Source organism: Protopterus annectens, chromosome 5.part1 (genome assembly GCF_019279795.1).
Source record: "Protopterus annectens isolate FY-2018-M chromosome 5.part1, PAN1.0, whole genome shotgun sequence".
NCBI classification, from domain to species: domain Eukaryota; kingdom Metazoa; phylum Chordata; order Ceratodontiformes; family Protopteridae; genus Protopterus; species Protopterus annectens.
In genome coordinates this window covers 514,306,150-514,328,700 of record NC_056736.1, presented here as the reverse complement: position 1 = coordinate 514,328,700, position 22,551 = coordinate 514,306,150, and the positions used below count along the sequence as shown (strand labels likewise).

The window sequence follows — 22,551 nt, the reverse complement described above, 5'->3', positions numbered from 1 at the left end:
CAGAATTTTTGGGACAGAACCTGGATAATGTATCTTTGTTAGAAAGCTATGATAAACTGCTACAAGACTTTCAATCTAAGATGCAGTTTTTCAAACGCCTACAATGGCAACGGCTTTCACTTGAAATCTATATTAAACATAAAATTGCTCCAAGAGGGTTACGCATATTTAATATGCCCAACTACTGTGATAAATATCCTGTACTATTACAATGTTGGCAACAAATAAATCTTAAAGCTTCTATTGACTATATGACACTAATGAACTACTTCTTTAGTCCAATAGAACAGCAACTTAAACATGAATTGCTCACTCAGTTTGCTGACTTGGTAAATAAAACTGACCGGAACAGCCACTCTACGCTCTTAACTAATATGCTGGATCGTATCACAGCATATGAAAAGACCTTGATGAGAGTAAAAAAAGAAAAATTAGAAAGGATATGAATGATTAAGTTAATGTTTTTAACACTGCCAGAACTAAAACACATTCGGAACATAGGGGTTTTTACAGATGAGGAAGGAGCTCGGAACCAGTCGGCTTCGAGATCTACTGATGCTGTAATTAATTCACCCAATCAGCAACAACGCTCAATGTATGTGGGCGTAACTATACGAACTGAATCTTCAGAGACACTATCTGCAGCTGAGTGACAAACGGCAGAGTCAACAGTGGATTTAACCACTACATTAAATGCTGAAAAAATTTACTTTAGCCGTCCAACGAATACAATTCTGGATTCTAATTTAGTTACACCTTTGGACCCTTTAGATGCACCCTTTCTTCTCAACAAACCATACCCTTTACCCAGAGGGAAACTGAATTATCACAGCCGTACCAGGAACACAGGATGACTACTCTGAGTCAGAAGAGATTTTAAATGGTATTGTTTATAACCTCTCCAACTATCTATTGACTGAAAAAGAGTTACAACTTTTAAACAAAGGTTTGACTTTTACTCCATGGCAGTTGGTGGACATTTCGGATGTAATAATGAATTTTAAGCTATTTGTATGTAATTTAAATTTGAAGCTAATATATGGAATGAATCAGCCAGATTTGGGCAATTCTTACCACTCAACTGTAAGTAGAAAAAGTACATTTATTCCTGTTAATAATCCATTAATTGCTGCATTTGAGGAAGTAGTTATTAATGAAATATATGATTTGCTGCTTTGTAATACCAATAAGAAAATTTTTTATCCAGATAGTGAACAGCAGGAAACAATTAAATCGCTTATAGCCAATAATAACATAGTAATTAAACCAGCGGAAGGGAGGGGAAATAGTTAATTCAAATTTTATGGATTATGTAACTGGCATGATGGCATTGTTAAACACAGAAGATGACATGATCTTGAATAATAATGAAGTAAATAATAATATTCAAAATGTAAAAGCATCTGTATACGATATGCATTTAAACAATCAGATTTCTTTAGAAGTTTTACAATATTTTCATGTCATGCATCCAAAACTTCCCTTTATTTATGGTATTCCCAAATTACACAAATCCCTCACCCCCCCCCCTTGCGACCTATTGTTTCTGCATCAGGTTGGATTACTGAGCCTCTATCTAAATATGTAGAATAACAACTGAAGGCAACTCAACTTATTTTACTACTATTATAAAAGACACATCTGATTTTTTAGAGCAATTGTATATCTGGTCTGATGAATATGATATTTCTAACTATTTTGTTACCTTGGATGTGGACAGTCTTTTTACATCTATTCCAAATTATGTTGGAATGGACTATTTAAGAGATTATATTACAGCTTTTTTGATATTTAACATAAGCTATTTGTGCTTTGATAGATTTAAAATTGAACAATAATGTTTTTTTTTATTTCAGAATCTGACATATAAACAATATATGGGGGTAGCCATGGGTATGCCCATGGCCAATAGCTATGATAATCTGGTTGTCAATAATTGGGAGATTAAATATGTATTAGAAGGTGTAAATAATACATTTAGTAACCACATTTTATTCTATAAAAGGTTTCTTGATGACCTTTTTCTTAATTGGGATGCACCTATATCAGTTTTTGATGAATTTATCAATTATTTGCACTCCACTAGTACTTTTTGCAGTTTAAATTCAATATTAACTATACAAGTATAGAATTTCTTGATATTAATTTTTTTAAACAACTAGATGGGACAAAAGGTGCTACTTTGTTTAAAAAATCTGTGAAGAAAAATACTTATCTCCACACAGGTAGTATGCACCCTCCCCACATTTTTACAAATATAGTTAAAAATCAAACTAAACATATTATTCATTTAAACACTAACAAAGATTTAATGGATACACAATTACAAGCTATCACTACAGATTTTTTAGATAGGGGATACACGGAAAATATGGTTACCAAATTAACTACAGAATTAAAGAAAGAAACTATACACTATTTTTTCATAAGTTCAGACTCAACAAAATAAGAAAAGATTTCAGGTTAAAAGAACTACAGATAAAATTAGCACATTTAGATGCATTTTACCATATGATGCAAATACAAATAAAATACAAAATATTATTAAAAAAAATTGTAAGATGATAAAACATACCAGCCTTTAAGGATATATCTTTGGAATATTTATCCTTTGGGCATAAAAATCAAACTAACTTGAAACATAAGTTATGCTATAAGGAATAACGGCACTATAATATACATGGTGTGTCAGGTAAAAAGGGCACACAAAAATGTTATTATTGTCTTTTTTGTAAATATATTTATAGAGGGATGAGTTTTATTCATCCTGCAACATTGAAAACATTTTATTTAAGAACTTAATATACTTGCAACACTACAGATATAATATATATGGCTAAACGCTCCCGATGCATTGCATTTTATATAGGCAAAAGCAACAGGAAACTAAAAGATAGGATATGTGAACATCTTTCAGAAATTAGAAGAAAGTTAGAAACTAATGCATTATACTGACATATAAAAAGTACACAACATAAATACATTTATTTTTTTCATTTTACAAAACATTACTAAATCTATCAGAGGGGGTGATTTACCTAATTACACAGAACTGTCAGAGAATAAATGGATATTACGTTTTAAGGCTTATCAATGCCCAGGATTAAATGATTATTTTAGTCTAAAACCACTTCTGAAGGATATAAGAAATAAATTATAATTGTCTTTTATGTTAGTCATTGTTTTATAGTGTTTATTGCTTTTTATATGATATATACCTTTAATTGTACTTAATGGAATTCACATGATATGAATTTAATTCTATTTAAATCATACTGAAACCTATGTGCAGTTTTCTGCCTGAGGAAGCCTTGACAGGTGGATGTATTTTTTACTGGCGCATTAATAAATTCAGTTAATACATCGTGGTGCTTGTGTCACTATTTTTACACAATTTGGATTTTTTTGGGTAACACTTGCTTTATCTAAGAGCTCTTTTTTTTTGTGAATCCTTACTTTACCCATCCCCCACCCCCAATCTTCCTGCCTCTCACCTGTTATACCTTGCAGTTCGATCATAATCTCCCCTAATGTACTTCAATCCCTAGGATTCTCCACTTCCCATGCACTATCATGCTACAAACATTATACTAGTGTATGTTTGATATGAAGGTCATTATCAAGGATGACTGTATTGCACACCCGTAAACCTATACAATCTTGTAGAATAATGTTTTTTCCTAATAATATTTGCATGTTACATGTAAATTTATTTTAATCTTCAAAACTGTAAACCTATGCAGTATTGTAAATAATCTGTCATCTCTTTCCATTTCTGTTTTCCTCTGAAAACAAGCTTATATTTGTTTCACTTTTTTTGTTCCTATAAAAATTTGCTTATGTACAACTTCTTACTTTTTGTTATTTACTGTGGAGCTTTTCTCCCAGGGCCTCTGCTGAAAATGGACATATATCCAGTCAGAATATCCCAGTCAAGAAATGTAAAAAAAATAAATTATTAATTTGAATTGGTCTAGGAAGTCTTTCAAAATAAAAAAGAGTCAAGACAGCAAAATGCTCTCAGAGCTAGTATTAAGACAAGCTAAACAAAAAAAAAAGTGTGCGCGCATGAAGACTCACATCCTCAGAAAACATAGGGAAGGTGAAGAGACAGAGATGGGCCATACATAAGGACAGTCTCATACTAAACAAAAAATATGTAAAATTTATATGTATGTATATGTGTGTGTGTGTGTGTGTGTGTGTGTGTGTGTGTGTGTGTGTGTGTGTGTGTGTGTGTGTGTGTGTGTGTGTGTGTGTCAGGCAACAAGTGCCCTGACAACCAGCAGAGACACCATTTGGACAACATAGACAGGTGTGTGAGACTAACAGTCCACCAGTAGTGGAATATTTTCTTTTCCAGGTACTGTGCAATCTCTGAGCTAATATATACAATTAGCAGGGGTGAGGGGGGGGGGCATTACCCCCAAAATGGGGGGCTTGCTCCCATGCAAAAACACTTGCAGTTTGTTTAGTCCGCTTCAGGGTAATCCCTGCAGCATGCTCAAAATGCATCGATTTTGGTGATTTTGACATTATGACGTCTATTTACTGGGTGTCGGGACATATGCTGTTCAATGCAGTGGGCCTGAAATGAGTCTCTCAATGACATGAAATGCAAACTTTTCATAGGTCTTGTAGACCTGAGCATGTCGACAAATTACATTGTTGTAAGTCTTAAAGCCTGATGTCCGAGAGGTGTTTGTGCACTCTTATTTTGAGAAGGTTAATTGTTTTTCCTATGTAAAATGCTTCATTTTTTGTGCAACTTGCCCAGTATACCACAAAGTTAAATTTGCAGTTGTTTCTGTCAGTGCAGACATATTCCTTTTTCAAGTCTGGATATATAAAACAATTTTTTGGCTCATAAATGCATAGAATCTGCAGTGTGTGGGATGGCATAGAAAGGATACTTGTAGCGCTGTGTATGTATTAATTTATTTTTTATTTTCTACCAAACTTCTAATATTTATTCCCTTTCAATAAAAGAAGGATGGCCGAGTGTCCAGAACCTAACAGATTGGTGTCCCCTTATGATGCTCCAGCTTTCGACCATGTTTCTTTTTATTACATGTGAAGCATTAGAATATGTTGAGATCATACTTCAAACTGGTCGCATGGTCTGTGATGGTTTCCTTCTAGGGGACTAGGGGATTCAGCAGAGCTGGACTGCTATTTTGTTTGAGGAGTTTTATGGGTCCCAGTATGCTGGCTAGTAAATTCTCACTCGACCCCCTTTTCCAGAAAATCTTGCAATAGTTGACATAGGTTGTTGAGAAATTAGTCCATATCGCCACAGACTTTGGCTATTCTCACTCCCTGTGATATGACATTTTTCTTCATAATTTTGAGGTGCATGCTGTTAGCATGTCGAAATGGATTCACTCCTGTAGGTTTTCTGTAAAGATCATTCTTGTACTTCTCCTCGTGTTCTCATAGATGGTGATGTCCAAGAATTCCACCTTACCGTAACTATAGTAGTTGGTGAAGTGTAAAAATGTCTGTGGAGTTTTTGATTTTGTAGAAGAAGCTGTGCAGCGTGTCCAGGAAGCCTTTCCATGGGATAAAGGGTACCATCAATAAAACAATTGTAACAAACCATGTACTGACAGATTTCTGAGGAAAAGATGATGTTCTTTTCCTACCTGGTCAAGGCTACACTGGCTAGCCATGAGGCCATAGCAACTCCTATAGCTATCATCCTTATTTGTTTGTACTACTTCTGATTGACGTGAAAGTAGTTGTTAGTGAGTATAACGTCTGGCATATTCCCCAACAGCTTAGCTTCGATCTCTCTATAGTTGGTAATGGTCCTTCAGCCAATATGCTTTTGCACAGTATTAATAAAATAGTTATGGAGAAGAACAGTATCCAAGTCCAAAATGAAGAAGGGAGCACTCATAGCAAGCTCATTAATCTTAAATTCCACATAAACGGGTTATCCACATTTTTGTAAGGTTTAAGGATGCTAAAAATTGTGGTGAGGGACTGTCAGAAGTCAAACAAATTGTATAGAAGTACCTCTGAGTCAAGCTTAGTCAGTTTGATGTCAATGACCTTGTTGCTGGCTGTCAGAGAAATATGCATTTATGTACATGTCTGATGCTTATTAGAAGCTAAGAGTCAACACGTTTTCATTCTATTTTATATACAGCTTAATTCTGTATGAAATTATAATATGCTTTTTGAAACTGCAGTATGCTTTCTGAAACTTGCAAGATGCCCCCTGACCTAGTAATTGCTAGCACAGCAAAATTCATGTTTATGCCTTTTGGAAATGTACTGAGAAGCAGGTGATTATCTGCTAGGTCAGGAAGTAATAAATGAAACAATACCATATTTTATAATGTTATGATTTTGAACAATTAGCTCTGTTCGTGTTATGGGAACATGCACAGCTGCGGAAAAGAAGAGATACATAAGACAAAGGACTGCTTGAAGAATCTGTACTTGCTTTGTGCTCGAATTAGCTATAGAACCTTGAATGGAAACATAACATAGTGGGAAAATGTATCTAACCGGTGGTCACCAAGGCCACGTTGTTTTTCTTAGGAAGTTTTTCATAAAATTGACAGTGCAAGCAGAAAATTATGGATAAACAACTGCTATGTAATGATGATGTTAAAACTTGTGATCTGTTACGTCAGCTTGGTAGGCAATGTCTTGTTAGAAAGTGTATAAAGATAAGCTTACTTCCTGATTTTAGTTAGACAAACTCTGTATTAGCACGTTTTTGTCTCCTTGCTGCAAGATTAAAGTGCCTCAACCTGAACCTACCGTGTATTGATCATTTTTAAAGTATATTTTTCCTTTGACAGATTGGTCCTTCGGACCAGAAATATCTCTCGTGCTAGCTCAGGTCAGATGGGCCCGGTGGCATGAAACCGTACGGGGAAGAAGCCACATCGGTTCTTCTGCTTTGAAAAGACCGCCGACTGAATTGTCGTTCAAATGAGGCCAGCCACTGTTTCCGATCTGCGATTGGAGGACGAGTCAACAGTTCCGGTGAGAGATCAATCACGGAGGCTCAGGTAAGGAGGAATTTACCTTTTCTTTGTTTCAGATCAGGGACTTGTTACAGTATGTGTTTTTGTCAGGGAGATTTTTTATAAATCAGGGACAAAAATGATTGCTGACTTGTCATAGATCAGGGAAACAGGATAGGTAGGCAGTTATTCTAGATAAACTGTGAAGAAGTGAAAATCATGGTACCACGTGATAAAAAGGGTTACGTAACAATTTCTAAGTTAAGACAACATGGGAAATAAGTGCACAAAAAGTTCCCGAGATCCGCCTTTAACTGAAGACGCGAAATATATGCAATTACAGCGTGCCGACAATGTTAGGTACTATACAAAATGGGTTAATAAATACAAATTTGATGGTAAATTAGATAAACCTTCACTTATCAAACAACTTAAAACAGACGCAAAAGGTCAGATAAAAAAGCAACGTCGATTAGGAGTTCCTCAGGCACACAGGTGGCTTGAGGAAGCAAACCGCAGGGAACAAAAGAATAAAAATTCAAAAGCAATGTTTTTAGATAAAGAAGACAATAACTTAGTAATAGCAATGAAGCGAGTGGACAAGCTGATCCACCTCCGCTATATCCAGCTGTCCCTGCAAAACCAAAACTGTTTGTCAGAGATCCTATCGAGACAAGGTCTCGAACACGCAACTTAAGAGGGGATATTGAATTGTATGAAATAAATAAAAATTCACAATCTATGAGTGAAGAAGAAATATGTCCACTCATAGAAATACCAAATCCACAGGCAGGACAGGACCCAACTCTTCTAGTATATAGACCGTGGACACCGGAAGACATCCGGAAAGCCACAGAGGGAATTCCCCATCCAAAAGTTAATTTTAGAAAATTTTTAGAAGACTTACAGGGCATGAGGTTAAGTTACCATTTAAATGGAGAGGAAGTAGAGAAAGTAGTCAGACAAATCGTAGGTCCAGATTGGCACATGATCAGTGGCAACTGGAATCCCCGTGACGCAGAACATAGGCCACTCTCACATAGTAACGCAGAACTGGATAACAGAGTGAAAGGTCTGACAGACCGAAACTCTGAGAAATGGAAGCCTAGGGCTGACTGGGCTTGCATTAATCAATGCATACAACAAGAAGGTGAAACTGTTGATAGATATTATGCCAGATTATTAGAGTGTTTTAATAACCATTGTGGAATGCAGGTACCTGAGGACCAAACACATAATTCCCCATATGAGCAGCAGCTAAAGAATGCGTTTTTGAAAGGCAGTATTGCACCCATTAGCAGCTTTATTACAAAGCACATGGTAGATCATTGTACTAGTAGATTACAGTCATTACTTGAATATGCAAGACATGCCAAAAGACATTTTAATAGCAAAAAGAAAAAGAAAACTCAGTATTTGCAGTAGAAGATGGATCAGTAGTCTTTGTAGTACAGACCGGGAAGAAGGGTAAGAAAAATGCCCAGGGAAACAAACAATCTGATAAACGATCAGAGGAGTCTGAAGAGAGAAAGAAAAGGGGTGAATGTTTTAAATGCGGGAAAAAGGGACATTTAGCAAGGGATTGCAGGCAAAATAAAATGTAACCACAGAAGACAAGGAGGGTGATAGTCAAGAATCACTAGAAAGGAATAATCAAGAAAAGACAAGTGCAAATGTGATAGAAGGAGTAGAGGATGTAATAGAAGAAATAGAGGGTGTGCATGAAATCACAGATAATGAAGAAAATGAAATTTCAGACTTGGCATTATTGAGCCTAGAGCTCTACTTAGCAGACACAAAACCGGAAGTTACACTTCTGTTAGAGGGGAGGGAAGTTAAATTTCTGTGTGACTCAGGGGCTTTACGGACCCTGATACATCCTTCCAAACTACCAGAAAATTTATAATCACTTGATTACATATTAGTGAAAGCAGCTAATGGACAGCTGTATCGGGAGCCACTCTCCCATAACATAGCAATAACTGACCCTGTTTCAGGGATGACTCAGAAAAGCAAAATTGTTTTTTCTGCAAAATGCCCAGTAAATCTTTTGGGCAGAGACCTTATGCAGATATTTGGCATAGCAGTAGTTCCAACTATGCAGGGTATGGAAGCACAGCAACAAATGGATACTTTTGTAGTGCGACCAGAGGGTGAAACATTTTATTGGTACAGCCAGGACTTGGTTACGACTGGTCCAGGGGCAGTAACCGAAGAACTGATGAACGTAGCCATCAGTAAATCCCCCTCCCTTGACAATGATAAACAGCATTTGTTGCATTGCACTCTATATTACTGTAGCAAACCAGGACCTGATAAAGAATATGAGCAAGAACTGTTTAGAAACCATGCTAACAGATTAGTATTACGAAATCTGTACTGGGACACACAAGGAAACAGTGTAGTAAGCTGTTCATTGCCCCAGGAATTCCTAGCCCTTTACAAATCTAATCGATTACCACATGTTAGTTTAACTAAAGATAAAAATGTGAAGTGGGCAGACCTAGGAGAAAAAGTCACAAGGTGGGAAAAACAGACAATTAGAACTTTCAGAACAGGGAGTACAAAAGCAGAAGTTGAACTGGATAACACAGACACACCCAGCTGTGCACTTGCAGGCAAGTGAGGACAGCTGAGTAGCTCTCTTACTAGAAGAGGAAAAAGCCTTACGAGACATACCAGAGACTCTCTGGCCAACAGGAAAATCAGATGTAGGACTTATTCGCACAGCAGGACCAGTCACTATTACGCCAAAGTCAGCATTTAGACCTCAAAAGAGACAGTACCCTTGAGAAAGGATGCAGAAGTAGGAATCAAACCTATAATAGCAGCCTTACTTAAGGAAGGAGTATTAATAGAATCTCCCGATTCACCATGTAATACACCTTTATTTCCTGTTAGGAAAGCAAATGGAGAATGGCATATGGTCCAAGATTTACAAGACGTAAATGACGCAGTTATACCTAGGGCACCTACGGTGCCAGATCCAGACACCTTATTAAATGATTTGAAACCTCAACAAAAGTATTTTTCTGTGGTAGATATTAGCAATGCGTTTTTCTCAATACCGATACACCCTGACAGCCAACATTGGTTTGCATTTACATTTCAGGGGAAAAGGTATACATATACGAGACTACCACAGGGATATTGTGAGACTCCAACAATATTCACACAGGAAATGGCAAGTAACCTGGCAGGATTTATCCCACCAAATGGCAGCCAGATTTTACTTTATGTAGACGACATTCTGCTGGCAGCCCCTACCCAGCAAGAATGCAGAGAAGATACCATAGCATTACTGCAATTTTTAGCTACTCAAGGACACAAGGTAAACAAAAACAAACTGCAACTCTGGAAAAAAACAGGTGAAATACCTGGGATATGTAATATCCAAAGAGGGCAGAATACTAGATGAAGACAGAAAAACAGCAATATTACAAGCACTCAAACCAACTACCAAGAAGGAAATGATGTCCTTCCTAGGTACGACTAATTTTTGTCGGAGTTGGATTCCAAACTATGCCTTGGAGTCTGCTCCACTGACTAACTTGATATCCAAGAAGCCTATGGCAGCACAAGATTTATTACAGTGGACACCAGAATCAGAATCAGCTTTCAGCAAATTGAAACAACTGATAGCATGCTCCTTAGTTTTAGGATTACCGAACTATCATAGACGATTTTTCCAAACTGTAGATTGTAAGCAGGGTTATATGACATCAGTGTTAACACTGCAGCATGGGGACAAACAACGCCCCATAGCTTACTATTCATCACAGCTAGACCCCATGGTGCGATCCCTGCCCCACTGTGTACAAGCAGTAGTGGCAGCTGCAATGGCAGTGCAGGCTTCAGCCTCAGTAATATTATTCCACCCTCTCACATTGAGAGTGCCTCATGCAGTCGCGATTATTTTACTGCAAGAAAAAGTAGCATATCTTTCTCCTGCTAGACATCTTTCCTGTATGACTATACTGTTGAGCCAACCTCATATGACAATTGAACAATGCACAACTTTGAATCCGTCAACCTTGCTCCCAACCCCTGCAGATGGCAAACCACATTGCTGCCTGCAGGAGATTGAGCAAAAGACACTACCTAGAAAAGATCTCACGGATGTTCCCTTGGATGATGCCGAAGTGACATACTATGTGGACGGCTCGTGTAGGAGGGGTTCTACAGGACAGAATCTAGTGGGGTATGCAGTAGTTTCTGATACTGAGATTTTAGAAGCAAAGTCTTTACCACACAACTTATCTGCACAAGCAGCAGAATTGATTGTTTTAACAAGGGCATGTACCTTGGCAAAGGGTAAACGAGTGAACATTTTTACTGACAGCCAGTATGCTTTTTCTACTGTACATGTTTTTGCACAGCAGTGGAAAAATAGAGGAATGATAACATCTACTGGTAAACCAATTAATCATGCGCAATTTATTTTAGATTTGTTAGACTCTATTCAGTTAACTCAGAAAGTAGCTATTTGTAAATGCGTAGCTCATACCAAACAACAGGATAGGATTTCAAAAGGTAATGCGAGAGCTGATACAACTGCAAAGCAAGCAGCTTCAGAAGTATTTCTTTTGAGTGAGGAATTACAGCCATCTGAGATTTTAGATTTAGAAATGTTAAAAACAATGCAGACACTTACTACAAATGTAGAAAAACAAAAATGGATAAAACGAGGAGCAATTCTTGAGAAAGGGCTGTACATCTCCAAAGAAAGAAAACCAATTTTACCATCTAACTTGTTTAGATATGCAGCTTTGTTGAGCCATGGGCAGTGCCATGTCTCAACAGGGGGGATGGTACAGTTAGTGAATCGAGTGTTTACAATGTATGGATTTACAAACTACACAAAAATTTTTGTACAGCATGCCATGTTTGTAACAAGCATCATGCACAGGGGGCACTGAAGCCTAAGCAAGGGAGTTTCCCTACACCATCGTATCCGTTCCATACTATTTGTATGGATTTTATAGAGCTAAACAAATGTGAAAATAAAAAGTACTGCCTTGTCATTATAGATATGTTTTTCAAATGGGTGGAAGCTTTTCCAACTAGAAATCCAGATGCAGCTACTGTTGCAAAAGTCCTTGTTAAAGAAATTATTCCTAGATTTGGCATACCGGAAAAGATTTATAGTGACAATGGCACACACTTTGCAAATCAAACTATACAACAATTGAGTCGTTATTTCGGGATTTCTCTGAAAAACCATTGTGCATACCACCCCCAATCTGCAGGATTAGTAGAGAGGCATAATGGAGTTTTGAAAAATAAGCTTAGGAAATTGATTAGTGATAAACAAAAGAACTGGGTGCACTGTCTGCCTCTGGCACTGTTGAGTATGAGAACTTTTCCAAATGTAAAAGGGTTAACTCCTTTTGAAATTTTGTTTGGGAGGGCATATTATACACCTCAGTGGAAACCTCTCATGCCTGCAGACCAGTAGGCTGACAGTTCACTTGCAGAGTATATGAGGCGATTTTTGAATAACAAACTTTTGCAGTTAAATTCTGTTTCAGATAAAGAACAAGCCAGACCATCAGAAGCAGCAACAGTCCCAGGCACGTGGGTCTGGATGAAAGTCGTGAAGAAAAAGAATTGGAGTTCTCCGAAGTGGGAAGGACAGTACCAAGTGCTACTGTCAACACCCACTGCAGTCAAGATCGCAGAGCGAGCGTCCTGGATTCATCTGACACACTGTAAATTGGTTAAAAACTTTGAACTGGACAAAAACCTTGTTACTGTTTTACAACGAGAACAAAATGACCAGGTATAGAGTAAACAGGGATGCAGAACAACCTCAAAAAAATTGCATGATTATCCTGATAGCTATACTGATAACAATGATCTTTCTGCTGTGGCCTTTCCTTTTTCCAGCCACACGAGTTGAACTGAACAAATGTGATGCATTACTCCTAGACTGGCATCCAAACTTTAACACTTACCAAGCAATTAAATATGTGTATGCGGAGACTTTTAATGTTTTGAACTGCTGGATTTGCACAGCTATACCAACAGCATACGGGGGATTATTGATGACTGCTGTCCCCCTTGGGGTCAATGAGACCTGGGAAAACTTGATTTTTGATACTACACCCATGAAATCACAAGACAGAATAGCATTGTACCTACCTGTTACACAAAAAGGGATTGTATGTTTTTATAAAAATGACACTATTCAGGTGGGTTGGAGCAATTGCAATGAGACTGTTTCTTATAAATGTTATATTAAGGCTAATAAGGCAGAAACTATCTGTGATACGAACTAGGACTCATATTTTGAGAAAATGAAGAGAAATACAGCATAATCCTGTTCTTTTGAAGCAACTTTCTATTATTGACAAAAAAAATGTTTCATGCAGGGCGAGCATATATCAATACTAAAGTAGAGAATTATTTTGTTTGTGGGGAAAAAAGCATATAAATGGCTACCTGAGAATTGGTCCGGCAGTTGTTTTTTGGGTTACCTGGTTCCGGCCATACGACACACTGCAGCTTTGTCTCAGGGGAAAATTTGAAACGTCAGAAAGGTTAGCAGTAAACCTAGAAGTCCAATCAAGAGACCCGAGAACCCAGTGGGACGAATCAAAGCAGGGTGGAGAAACCATAACTCTGTGAAAAACAAAGATAAACTGACACATATGGACTTGAGTGACACTATTATATCATGGGCAGGCATAGCCTCTGCATATGGCGCAGTGAAATCGATTTGGGAGCTGAGAAAACTGTCCAAACTTCTCGAAGTTATGAGCAATGCAACTTTTTCTGCTCTCGAATTAGTGACTGATGAACTAAATGCTATGAGAACTGTGGTACTTCAAAACCACATGGCTCTTGACTTCACCCTAGCGGCGAGAGGTGGTACGTGCGCTTTAATCAAAGAAGAATGCTGTTTGTATATTCCTGACAACCAGCACGAGATAAACGACCAACTTGAGGTGATCCAGCAAGTGTCGACCATGACCAAACCAGGCCCAAACCTTCTGACGGACTTTTTCTAGAATTTGTTTGGGGGGTGGGGTTCCATCCTAATGAACATCCTGATTGCCATTTGTGTGGGATTACTCCTATTAGGAGCATGCATTTGTTGTGGTATTCCCTGCATGAAAAAGTTAATCAAAGATTTTATAGACATGTCAGTTTCTGAGACTTTGTATCAAAGTACTGAAATTGAAGAGTTGTTAAAAACTGAAATGCTTTCAGAAGTCTAAACTACACGACTCTCAACTGCAAATCCGGAATGGAAAAGGTTAGGAGAAGAGATAAACTGTTTATGCTTTTGAAAATAGAATAAAAAGTATTAACAGGGGGAAATGTCAGAGAAATATGCATTTATGTATATGTCTGATGCTTATTAGAAGCTAAAAGAGTTAACACGTTTTCATTCTATTTTATATACAGCTTAATTCTGTATGAAATTATAAGATGCTTTTTGAAACTGCAGTATGCTTTCTGAAACTTGCAAGATGCCCCCTGGCCTAGTAATTGCTAGCACAGCAAAATTCATGTTTATGCCTTTTGGAAATGTACTGAGAAGCAGGTGATTATCTGCTAGGTCAGGAAGTAATAAATGAAACAATACCATATTCTATAATGTTATGATTTTGAACAATTAGCTCTGTTCGTGTTATGGGAACATGCACAGCTGCAGAAAAGAAGAGATACATAAGACAAAGGACTGCTTGAAGAATCTGTACTTGCTTTGTGCTCGAATTAGCTATAGAACGTTGTTTTTCTTAGGATGTTTTTCATAAAATTGATAGTGCAAGCAGAAAATTATGGATAAACAACTGCTATGTAATGATGATGTTAAAACTTGTGATCTGTTACATCAGCTTGGTAGGCAATGTCTTGTTAGAACGTGTATAAAGATAAGCTTACTTCCTGATTTTAGTTAGACAAACTCTGTATTAACACGTTTTTGTCTCCTTGCTGCAAGATTAAAGTGCCTTAACCTGAACCTACTGTGTATTGATTATTTTTAAAGTATATTTTTCCTTTGACACTGGCTTTTAAGTTTTTATGACTTGTTCAGTGTCCACTGTCTTGTAGAAACTCTGATTCCTTCAATTTTTTGATTGTGTATCTCGTTGTCTGTGATGAAGATGCTGCCCCCCCCCCATCTGCTTTCATAAACCTTCTTCTCTTGTCCTCACCAAGTCATTTTACAGCTGACAGTTCTTGTGTGAGGTTATAAAAATTCCTCTTGCTAGGTTTAGCTAGAATTCTACATATATTGTCCCCACATTTCTTCTCCATATGCTCTGATAGCAGGGTGAAGGGGAGGGGCAAAAGGTGCTAGGTTTCCTCCATGTGTTCTTGTTTATCATTGCCTGCTCTTCTCTTTCGAGATTATTTGTCTGTTTCTCTCTCCTCACTCATGAAACAGCTTAAGGTCAATGACAGTAGTAACAAGGTTTCTTTTAATATGTGGAATAAATGTAAGCCTTTCTCCAGTACTTTGGTCTCTGAATCTGTTAATTGTGTCCTGGAATGGTTCCATATTTTGTTCTTGTGCTTGTCTGTGGCAAGATGGTCTGATTTCCTGTTGATCCACCCTGGCTGGTGAATGCTTTCCTTTTCTGTTTCTATCCTGAAATTCCTTTGTTGCCTTGTCTGGTTGACATTTTTTTTCCTTGGGGAAGAGGATTCTTCTAAGTCCTTCTCTTTTTGTTCTGAGACTGGATGTTTGCTGCTGAAAGCACAATTGTGAAGCTCTCCTCATTTGTTCTGTAGGGTTTTGTCTGAGTGGGTTGCCCTACTGACCACTGGAAAATCCTGCTGTGTGTTGCAAATGTCATGTGCTAAGTTTGTGTGTCTAAGGAAGAGTATCTTAGATAATGCTGGTAGTTTTCATCAGAGTGACTTCCACTAGGACTACCTTTTGAATCTCCAAAATCTGCATCATGTTGAATTCCAGGGCTGTTGGGGAAGCAGAAGCCACTGCCTATTGATTCTCTGCCTTTTTTTTTTTTTTTGTGGCTGTAGTAATTTTCTTTTTGTCTCTTGGCAGCTTACTAAGTTTCCTGATTTTGATGTTCTGCTCAAATTTGTCCATCCTCTCTTCCTTGTGTTTTAGTGTTCTGATGTGAAAACATTTTGAAATGAATGTTGAATATTCGATTCCAGTTCCACAGTGGATGTTTCTAGTATGGCTTGCTGACTCTTGGTTTCTCCAGTATTGTTTCAGTTAGTTTCAAACACACACTCAAAATAAACACTCATTCCAGAAAGATTTTATGTTATTTTTTTTTAATGGACTGACAGGGTGGGAGGAGGGAATCAAATATATCAAATAGTCATTCCAATTATTTGACTGTCCTTTGTTCTAGGGATTGCTGGTTTCCTTTTGGAACCCCCTTGCCACTGCTTTTTAAAGGTTTGCTGACCAGTATTTTGTTGAGACTTTCTATTTTGCTTTTGGTTAAAGTTATATGAGGAACAGAGGATCCCTTGGAAAACAGGGAGGAGGGCTGAAACAAACTTTCAAAATTAGCCTTGACCGCGGTGGTGCAGCGGTAGCGTTGTCACCTCACAGCAAGAGGTTCTCCCGTTCTATTCCAGGCTGGAGCGCCTTCTGTGTGGAGTCTGCATGTCCTCCCCACGGTCGAGTGGTGTTCGCAAGACATGCGTGTATGGGTGTGCCTTCGTTGAAGGTTGGGCGTCGGGCTGGCAACTCAGCATCATAAAAATCGACTGCCAATCATTAGCGGACCAGAGTTCCGCTGTGGCTACCCCTAACCGGGAAAAGCCGAAAGAAAAACCACAACCTGACAGCTGACAACTCTACATATTGCAGTTGACAGCTGACAACTCTACATATTGCAGTTGCAGAAGCATGCACTTTCCTAACCTTGCCAAAAGTCTTGCAATCCTTGTTAGAAGGTGAGGGATTGGAATTAAAAAATGTTTAGCAGCAGATGGACTCGTGACAGCAATAGCTGCTGGATGGATCTGGAATTCGTGTGTAGAGAGAGACTGGGAAACTTTATATAATCCATCTGCTTTTTTAGGATGACTGGAAGGGAAGTTGCAGGCTATGACAAACATCCTCATAGGCAGAAAAAAACTAGCTATAAAGTGAAGGTTCTCGAAATTCTGGTTGTAAGAATTCCTGGAAACAGTCTCGGAGAAAAAAATCCTTCATAAGGAGAATCATGTGCCATCACACTCTCCTCAGAATCTGAATCAGAAACTCAGAGAAAAAAATGCATCTGTCCTTTACATTCGGTTACACATTCTTTAAACACTTCAGGGAAAGAGGAATCCCTTTTTTCTCTCATCAGAAGCAGGTTTAAAAAGAGTCAAAAGCCAAGCCCAATAAATTAATCTTGCCCAGTACAAATGAGACAGGAAAAGACATACGTTTTCTTTCCTGTTATGTCCTTCTATATCACTGTTGCAGTATTCCTTACAGAAGGGATGTCCCGTCTCTGGCAGCCCATCGCTCAGCCAGTATGGAAAAGCTTGAAAAGGATCTTGTTTTCACTGTATGTCACATTTATGCTCCTTGCACAGAGCGCAGTGCATAAAAGGGATGCACGGACACAACTGCCCAGAACTTCTTTTGCTGACAGTTCAAATGCCATTATTGACAGTTGGTTTGAATGTATTGTTGCTTTTCTGACAATTTAGAACACCAGATAAGTATCCAGCTGGGGTTATTTTTTTCTTTTTACTTTTATTTTTAAAAGGTTATTTTCTTGGTTTTGTATTTTTTATCACTACTTAGAATTCATGTCATCCAAGAGGGGAAAATGTCAGTCTTGGAGGTATATTCCCCATAAGGATCGTCATGAACAGTGTCTTTTTTGTTTGGGTGCTTCCCACGACCATACCTCTTGTAGTATCTGTAAGGCATTTGTGCCTAAGACACTCTGAAGCCATTTGTCTTCCCTGGCCATTTATCTTGAAAGCCAATGGCTTAGACAGTTAGCCCAGGGTACCATGGCAGAATCTTTTAACATCGAGATACTCCCGCTTGGTAAGTAGAAGACCAAGAAGTCTCTGCTGGATTCTTTAGTTGCCCAGCCTCCACCGGATGTCCCTCTAGAACCAGGTAATAGCTCTGTAGACGGTTTGGTGTTTACCTTGGATTCCTCTGTCACAACCCCGCCGAAGACCATTATGGATCCATGTTTTCACACGTCCTTTGGGACTTTGCAGGTGTATGCTCCAGATGTCAAGGGAGAACTGCAGTTGATTATCTCAGAGGATCCTAGAGGGATTCCACAGATACTGGTTGGTCAGGGAGGAAGTTCTGGGCTCTCTTCTCGAATCTTGCCAAGGGTCAGAACCTCTGGTATATGTTAGGGATGATGTCCCTTCCAAGAAAACACAAACTAAAGCATGTTTCACCTTGGCCTATGGATCCTCAAAGGGAATGTCAGGAGTTTACTCAGGGCTTGTTCTCTGCCTTAAAGGCCCTAAAGCGTCCTTAAGGGGTTTCAGTACCTGCTCCTCCATGGACCTCTACCCCTTCTAAATGGTTTAGGGAACCAGATTCCAAAGAAGATTCCCTGTGTGGTAAGGGGGTTTTGTCCTATTCTTCACACATGCCCTCTCCTTTAGCTTAGGGTTCTGATGCACAGGAATCTGTTAATCTTGGGTCTCCTTTTGAGGAATTGTCCTTTGGGGCACAATTGCTAGGATGATGGAACTCTAAGTGGGATTCTTCTCAAGTGACGGACATTCACAGAAGATATTATGTGTTGCTTCAGGTGGATACTCCTAAACCATTGTCAGTTCCTTCTGTGTTGGCTGCCTTGTTAGATACTTTCATTGCTGCTTCCAAATCTTCTGATTCTCAGCCTCCTGCCATTTCCAGACCCAGATAACCAGGTATGCTCTGGCACTGGTTGCTCAGGCTTGTCAGGTTATCTCTGCTCTTCCGGATTTTGATAACAAATCCTCTGCCTTATTTTTTTTAGGTTCTGCTTCTCAAGTGGCTCATCACTCTAAGTGTGGCTGTGATGCTGCTGACACCTCTTATAAAGTTGCGGCTTTTGGGTCTGTCATGAGGTACAGTCTCTTCCTGAGGACATTAAGGCCAAGTTGCTGGAGGCACCGTTGGATAACACTCATCTTTTTGGGACTGCTGCTGATGACTTGTTTAAGTCTCTTCAAGAGAAAGGCAAAGCCTTGCAAGACCTTAAACATTTTTATCTCTCCTATCCCTAGGTTCCAGAGGAATTATCCTTCTAGGTCTGCTTTTGTTCGCAGGCAACCCTGCCAGGCCTCTAAGGGCAGGAAGGATGGGAGGCAGACCTCCCCCCTCTGCTAAACCTTCTCAGATTTTTATGGCACAGAATGCTCCTCTTATCAGATAAGCCTGCTTCTCTTTGACAATCTAAGCCCCCTGCCTTTAGACCAGGTCCCTTTGTCCCTTGGGCTCTCCCTCTGTCTTCCACATTGGCATCTTATTACTTCAAATTGTGGGTTCTTTCCATCAACCATCAGGGTTTACTTCACAGTATGGAAAACTCCCCCTCCTTTTTCTGGGATTCCTCAACCTCCTCTACAGCAACTTCCTCATTTCCCAGAGGTTCTAGAGTCCCTGTTGAACTAAGAGGCCATATGACCTCTCCCCTTCCCAAGTGGGATTTTCTTCTGAGATGTTCCTGGTTTCTCGAAAGGAGGGCACTTGGAAATCTAGTTTGGATCTCTCTCAGCTCAACACCTTTCTCAAGATCCCCTCTTTCTGGATACTTGCTCTTCAAACTCGGTTTCCTCATTGATTACCCCAGGCTTTTCTGGTGTCCTTAATGAGTTGCCCTTAAATCAATCCATACAACTCTCTTCCTTTTTCCCTTTTCCTTAGTCTGCTCCTTAGTGGGTCCTGCATATCTTGGATTTGCACAGACAGCTCAGGTTCTATTTGGATAAAACTAGGACTATTCGTAAGTCTTATCAGCTTTCTGCTTCCTTTCATCCTGTCTTTGAGTTTGTCTGTCTCTAAGCACTCCATCTCCTCCTGGATATCTAAGGCCATTTTTTTGGTTATTCTTTTCAATGCAAGGGCTGTTGCCTCTATGGGTGCCTTCTTCAAGGGGTTGGGGGTTGGACACCAACTGCATCCTTGAAGCTGTTACTTGGTCTTCAGTGAATACCTTTAGTAAGCATTTGGATGTGGTTTCGAGGGCCACAGCAGGTTTTGCTGAAACCATTTTATGTGGGTTTGTTGAGGGCTCTTCTCAGCCTTCCACATGCCATTCTGTTTCTTTAGCTTTTTTACTCTCCGTTCTTTAATGAATACTGCAACAGTGATATAGAAGGACATAGTACAGTTGTGTAGGATCTTACCATAACAGCAGACATCCTTCTCTTCACTGTTGCACTATTCGTTCCCTCCCTCCAACTTCCTCTTCTTTACTCTGCATGTTTTTCCTTCTGGAGGTGCATGAACTCCTTTGTCCTATGACTGTTCTCTTCGGGGGCAATTCAGTTCTTGGCAGTTGCATTCATATATGTCCCTTTCATGCCCTGCATTCTGCGTGAGGAGCATAAATGTGACATATGGCACACGTAAGATCCTTTTCAAGCTTTTCCATACTGGCCAAGCGACGGGCTGCCTGGGATGGGACATCCCTTCTTTAAGGAATACTGCAACAGTAAAGAGAAGGACATCTACTGTATTCTACACAACTGTACTTTCTTTCTGGAGCAGGAAGAAGGTCCATTTGAGGAACTGGTACACAACTACATGGTCAAGCCACAAATGGTGCTCGATTTCCAAGGCAGCTTAGCAGTAAGTCTGTAAAACAGGCAAGTAACAAGAAAACAAGTTTTTCTGAGAAAAAAAAACACTGCAGAAGTCCACGCACCTCCAAAAAGTGAATGAACCGTTTCCCAACATAAAAGCTAGTTTTAAACAATTTTTACAATAAAAGCACCCGCCTTAAAAGTACATAAAAGTCAAGGGACAGTCAACAAAAACACTTTCCTAGCATAAACATTGTTCTTTTAAAGAAAAAGTAAGTTATTTAGACAAAAATAAAGGGGAAACCTTTTCCCTAAAGGGAACTTGTATCCTGCAATGGAACAGTGTCAGCTGAACATCAATCCTCAAAAGCCCACAGAGGAGCACTCTTCTCAGCTGCAGGAAACCTCTGAAGGGCTTGGTGCCCAAACCTGACTTTTAGTCATCTCAGCTCAAGCTGACTAATGGTTTGGGCAAGTGGAAGATGCCCGGAAGCTTTGGAAGCTATACTCTGTGCTGGAGATAACACATACAGCCTAGGCTACTGTAGCAGTGGTCATAATCATGATCATTATTTGCAGTAAAGTTCACCACAGGCATAAAAAAGAATGTTGTCTAAGTCAGAAATGTAGGTACATATTTATATTAATATAATTAGGCCCTCTACAGCAAATAAATTGGTTTATTATGTGCAGCACTGTTCATAAATGTTCATCATGATTCAGAGTTTCACTAAATAAGGGGAGAACAATGCATACGTGCATTTTAAGTGACTATACACAATGCTCTATAAAAACACAGTTTTATATTTACTTATATATCCAGCATGTTGGGCATATATAACCTCTATGGGCTCCTCCAATGTTGCAACTCAGGCAAAAATTATATGAAAAAAACCCCTGAAAATTAACTACATCACCATAATTTACCTTGCCAAACTTTCTGTCTCTGTCCTACTGTGCTAACAGTGCACGTAACATACACATATTAAAATCAGAAGTTTAGACTAATTAAATATCTTATTACTAATCTGAACATTTCCAATGGTTAATCCAGATATGTATGGTAATTAACAATTGGACTACATGTGTACACGAATGCAAACTCCAACCTTTTATACAAGATTTACTACCATATGTGAATTTTATCCAATGGACCACCAGTTCAACTCAGGCCATATAATATTATGCCTTTGACCTGGGACATTGTTAAAAAGGTTGCTTGGATCAGTTGACTTGCTCTGTTATTAAAAAGGTTGCTTGGATCAGTTGACTTGCTCTGTTATCAAATGACTGAATAAAAAAAAAAATATGTATTTTACTGATTCAAATATCAACTGTTCAAGTTTTACCAACTTGCAAGCACTCAAGTCACGGCGTGCACATGATTAGCAACAGGTTAGTGAAACTTGGTTGGTATTTTGCAAGTTTTGCAAGGAATAAAACCTCTGCACCACCTGATGCAGGGGCTCTCTCCCAACACTCCTGAACTATAAAATATACTGCCTCCAAGCTCACACAAACTCAGAGAAAGTAAACCGACAGATACTGTGTGTGTATTTGAGTGTCACACACTCAAGTACACAGGCAAGCATTCAGCTGTATGCAAACGAGCCACGATTAGCTGAACAGCAAGTAAAGGTCGCGTATATACACCTCTACATATAAATATATATAAACAAAAGCATCAGTAATCAGTGGTCTCTATGTATGATATGTCTCAATCTTGTCTGGAACTACAATGCACTAGTGACTTGTGGTATAGTACATGGTAGGTTACTACAACACTTCAACAACTGTACAACATAACATTACTCTGCTGCCAAATGTTTTAGATGAATGCTGCCACACACTG

At 38.8% G+C, this 22,551-nt stretch overlaps 1 protein-coding gene across 1 annotated transcript in view; it reads right to left on the bottom strand.

Annotated features, from left to right (window-relative positions):
* The window catches only part of TRIM45 (tripartite motif containing 45), a 640,498-nt gene that overhangs the window by 196,116 nt on the left and 421,831 nt on the right, over positions 1-22,551 (bottom strand). The gene's annotated exons all lie outside the window — the stretch shown is intronic.